The sequence below is a fragment of the Periophthalmus magnuspinnatus genome, chromosome 1 (assembly GCF_009829125.3).
Source record: "Periophthalmus magnuspinnatus isolate fPerMag1 chromosome 1, fPerMag1.2.pri, whole genome shotgun sequence".
Classification (NCBI taxonomy): Eukaryota; Metazoa; Chordata; class Actinopteri; order Gobiiformes; family Gobiidae; genus Periophthalmus; species Periophthalmus magnuspinnatus.
The window spans coordinates 23,563,792-23,569,209 of record NC_047126.1 but is presented as its reverse complement, the minus strand read 5'-3'; the positions used below and the strand labels follow the sequence as shown (position 1 = coordinate 23,569,209).

Genomic DNA, 5,418 nt, shown 5'->3' with positions numbered 1-5,418 from the left:
TCGGTTCATTCATAAAATTACCATATGGATGAGATAGCATATCACAGATTAAGTCATGGCCAAGAGCCCTCTCACGGGTAAAGTCTATTTCCCATTGCAAACATGCATTAGTTGCTGTGTTTATATGACTGTGCGTGCTGTTCAGGGGGAGTAGAGGTGATTATGTTCATTCACGGATCAGTGAGCCATAAATACTCCAATGGCTGAAATATGAATTATTTCCTTTAACAAAAGACAGCGTTTCAAATTAACAATGGAGAGATTGGAAATGTATCACACAGGTAAACTGGACTCAAATGCAACACATTTCTGTCAGTGATAGAAATGTATGGGAGAAAATGAGGATGAGGAGATGCATACTGTAGCCATTTTCTGTCAGCGGTTTGTTTTTAGGGTGGATTTATACACATATATGCATAACACAGAAATAAGAATAGGACCCTCTTACAGATATAGGGGACATCATGCAAAATTGGGTGCATATGGCATCTCGAGACAGACAAAAAAGTATGTCATGGCCCTACCCTAAACCACTCAGTGTCCGCAAATGCACTTCCCACTGGAAAATTTTCAAAAATCAAAATAGTGCATATTTCTGCAATATCAGAAGTAAGTCGTCATCATGGTTTCCACCCAAACCACAAGACTTCCCTGTGATTGATCAGTCTATGCACCTCGGATGGCTCAGGCTCTATCACAAGTGATCGTTTCAGCTAGAGCCTAACAACATGGATTCTCAAGAGTTTGTGAACTCTCAAAAATCATGACAATTTATCTTGCTAGCAAGTAATGGAAAATTCAAATCCGTCAATTGGAAAAAGTTGTTGGAGTGAAGACGTTTCGCTGCTCATCCAAGCCACTTCTTCAGTTCTGGTCAGATTAATGGTGGACACTGCCTTATTTATCTGAAGGGAGGAGCTAATTACACTGAAACACACTTATTGTTTCCCTACAGATAGATATAAGGCAGTGTCCACCAGTAATCTGACCAGAACTGAACTGAATTTTGCTGAAGACTCGCAACAAAGTAAATATGGCATTTAACTTGACCCTCTCTTCCTTCTCTACATCAGGTTGTCCCATAAAACAGCCTTGTCGGCACTATCCATCCATCTTTGTTTATACAGGGGAACCCAATGAGAACACAGACTCTCTTTTTTATGGGCAGCCTGTTTAAAGTGCAATACAAGCAGAAAAGAAAAGAAAACAAATAAGTATACAAGTCCCCATAAAACATTTTCTTTTGCTTTATCTGGGCTGGATCATGGAGCCCGTTGTCTAAGCAGACATTCCCAGACTTTACACACACTCCCTCCAGTTCTTCCGAGGAAAAGGTTAATAATGTCTTCCACAGCATTTTTAAACAAGTCACATTAATTCAGTGTTATTTGTCTAATATTATGCCTTCTTGGATGTAACTGTATAATCAACAATGAAACTATGCAGCAGGACTTCCTCGAGTAAAGAACATCTGAAAACAATGGTGGTCAAACTTCTCCTGCAGACTCAAAAGCCGATGTTTTGCCTTAAAAAAACAAGGAAGTTGTTTGACTCAACGCTCACTTTTGCACACAAAGTCATGGATGTAATTATTAAAGCTAACTAGAAGACCTTTGTGGTCAATGTGGTGTAGGAAATATATTCCCTGAGTCCTTTTTTGCATAAAGCTCGTTTGAATGGAAAAAAAAGTCATAAATAAGATAATAAGTTAAAGTGCTTGAATGAATAAGGTTTATCTTGATTTCATTATATTTTCACTGTCTTAAAATAACATTTGCCAGTAGAATCAGTCACATAAAGCCTGAGGCCTGAGATGCTAGTACCACATTTTATTTGTTCATTACAAGTGAGAAAATGCTTAGTTTTAAGAAAAAGAAGACATTCTAAGGTTGTTTCATTGTTAGTTACTTATTCATTGTTTTACAACAGTCAAAATGTATAATTAAGATGAATACTTGTTTCTTCTTCTCATTTACTATAAGGTTTCTTCTTTTACTATAAGAATTCTATAGAATGAGACATGCCTGAAACGATCAATATTCTCTGCATTTAAGCACACTTTATTACTCTTTAATTGAGCATATAGGGGCAACAACCAAAAACTGCAATATACAGACTATTCTTAAGATAACACAGAAATTTGTTTTACATGTCCTCAACTAGTCCCATAAAAACACACATCACAATCAGCAGTCATCACACGTAAAATGAGTTATCCGTTCCCTTTCCCACATCAGATGAATTCAAGTCATTTCCTTGTTTTAGTCATTGTTAATGGAATGAATGACTTCTAAAACACAACCTTCAAGTCGAACAGTGTCCTTTTGTTTCTAATCTGCAGACCAAAATGTTACCCTTGCCTGTCCACAAATATTGATATTTAAAAGGTCTGTAAACAGAATGAACCAGCCCTGTTCCCAAACAGCACTGCTTTACAGGGGGTCGACATGTTAAAGCACAGTGAGGGTCTTCCATCAAAGTCACTTAACAAATTCAGACTTATCCTCTCGTCTGCTCCTCTCTTCTTTGCTCCTCTCTCCTTGCTGTGTCTCTCCTCTGCTCCTCTCTTCTCTTCACTCCTTGGTATGTCTCTCCTCTGCTCTTCTCTTTTGCTCTGCTCCTCTCCTCTGCTCCTCTCTCCTCTCCTCTCCTCTGCTCCTCTCTCCTCTGCTGTGTCTCTCCTTGCTGTGTCTCTCTCTCCTCGGTGTGTCTGTCCTCTGCTCCTCTCTTCTCTGCTCCTCTCTCCTCTGCTCCTCTCTCCTCTGCTCCTCTCCTCTGCTCCTCTCCTCTGCTCCTCTCCTCTGCTCCTCTCCTCTGCTCCTCTCCTCTGCTCCTCTCTTCTCTACTCCTCTCCTCTGCTCCTCTCTTCTCTACTCCTCTCTTCTCTGCTCCTCTCCTCTGCTCCTCTCTCCTCGCTGTGTCTCTCCTCGCTGTGTCTCTCCTCTGCTCCTCTCCTTGCTGTGTCTCTCCTCTGCTCTTCTCTTTTGCTCTGCTACTCTCTTCTCTGCTCCTTTTTCCTCGCTGTGTCTCTCCTCCTCTCCCATTGCTGTCTCTCTGCATCTTCTCTATTCTGCTCCTCTTCGCTGCTCCTTTCCCTCACTGTGTCTCTCCTCTGCTCCTAGGCCTGTCACAATAATTACTATATCGACTTGTCTTTCAGTACATTTTCGGGCTCAGTATTTATCGTGGGGACTTTTTCTTTGCAAAAGTGGAGAGAGTTTTGTTATTTTTGTTGTAATATAATAAGCTTTGAGCCGCAATGGGTTGAATAAGTCACTTCTGTGGCCAATTAATGGTTCAATCTGCTACTTATGTATTGCAGCTTATGCCTTTTAATGACACTGTCTATTTAAAAATGGTTTACTGGAATTGGCCTGCTTTATTTTAATTCTGTAAGTGGCAATATTATCGCATGTCCTCACTTCCTCACCCATTTTCTGCAGAATCGAGGACTTGAGCACTTGAATCAAAACGAAGGAGGGAGGAAAGAGAAAAGAGACGCAACCTATTTGAACTGTGGTTGAGGGAGGAGTTTATGTGTTTAGTCCCAGTTAAAAAAAAACAAAGCTGGAGATGAGGAGGAGACTGTATACCGACATGTCTCCTCACTCACCCCACTGCCAGTGAACGCTACCGTACCAAAGCTGCCAGCATGACTTCGTATCTCCACGTTGCTGACGATGACAAGGGACACGATTTGGATTTATTCTGCCTGCCAAAACGTTATGAGAACGATTTGGATAAGGTTATCATCCCCCATGGACTCATCATGGACAGGACTGAACGCTTGGCCTGTGACATAATCCAAAACATGGGAGGACACCACATAGTAGCCTTGTGCATCCTTAAGGGAGCCTCTGCCCAAACTTGACGGCAAGAATGTTTTGATCGTGGAAGACATGATAGACACCGGTCGGACCATGCAGAAGCTCCTTTCTGTGCTTAATGAATACAATCCTAAACTGGTTAAAGTTGCAAGTTTGGTGGTGAAGAGAACCCCAAGGAGTTCGGAGTACAGACCGGACTATATTGGCTTTGAGGTGCCTGATGCCTGCCTCGTGGGATAGGCACTGGACTACAATGAGTACTTTAGAGACCTCGACCACATCTGCACACTGAAAGAACAGGCACGGGAGAAGTACAGAGTGTGACGTTGGCGACTGAAATGATGGAAACATATGCCATAACCCAGGGGTCGGCAACTTCGCTTGGCTTCGGGCCAATTTTTTTCAGCGCCCACAGGTGGCGGGCCAGATGGTAAAGGTATTGGCTTACATATATTTATAAATACATAAATATGAATTACATGCATTTTAACTCACCTAAAACAGCCAATTAAAAAACCCTCGGGCAAAAGCTTTTGCTCCTTTTATTATGGTTTTGGTAAGAATTATGCCTTTGTTGAACATGGTAATATGGATACTAAAGGCGCACAGTATCGGGTAGAGCTATGAAAAACTTTTCACTTTAAGGTTTTACCTCATTTATTCAGGTCTTTGTCTCATGATATTAATTGAAACTAATACTTTTGTGGTTAAAATGTGCGGATTTAAACAAGGATAAAATCTTTCTAAGACGGTTACTTGAACCAGGAAGCTGCGTAATTATTGCTTATCGTCAAATCTCTCCATCAAAATTCTTTTCTCACGCTGTCTTCTTGTGACCATCACTGCGATTTAGCTCTGCCTCGATGGTTAAACTACGACAGGCTTTTAGTCGTGCGTAATACCGCACTAACGGCTTCCTTACTCCGCATTTGGTGCCGTAATGACCTGCACCTTTACGTACCACTGTGGGAGAGCTGTAGGACTTGGATGATGCCAAGTGCAGCAAGGATCGTGATAAAATCACAACGTAAATGAAAAATGTTTAAAATTGACATGGCTAAGTGGATTTATGTTGTGTCAAACATGAGCAAAGGTCGGGAACAATAAAACCTGACATGCGGACAAAAAGCAAGTCCCCACCCCGGTTAAAAGAAATCTTCAAACTGAGTATTTTGACAGTTTTGTGATTAAGTGATTTATTTTAATAAAATAGGGAATTTTGAATAACTAACCACAGAAGTGCAAGAAGGCTATAGCGTAACGGGTGCACATTCCTTGAGCTGCGCGCAGTCTGCACGCTTGCCTCACCAGATGTCCAAAAACAGTTAGCCACGATTTTGACTGGTGAAGGTGTATGTACACACCAGTTCATTGTTTGCTTTTAATGTTGTGTTACATGCACACCATGGGCAGTGGAATGCCCGTAGCAGTGCCCACATAACTTGGTATTTGTCGTAACGGTGGGTGTAGCGGACCAAAGGATGCAGACTCGGGGAATATTTACAGTATTTATTAAAGAAATGACAAATGGTGCAGTTCGAGGGTTGATCTGGCGGTGAGCAGGAGGTGAGGCGGGCCAGGATCCAGTAGC

General features: G+C 41.7%; 1 pseudogene; it reads left to right on the top strand.

Annotated features, from left to right (window-relative positions):
- The first annotated feature begins 3,649 nt into the window (after window positions 1-3,649).
- Window positions 3,650-4,151, top strand: LOC117374434 (hypoxanthine-guanine phosphoribosyltransferase-like; annotated as a pseudogene).
- The last annotated feature ends 1,267 nt before the right edge of the window (window positions 4,152-5,418 follow it).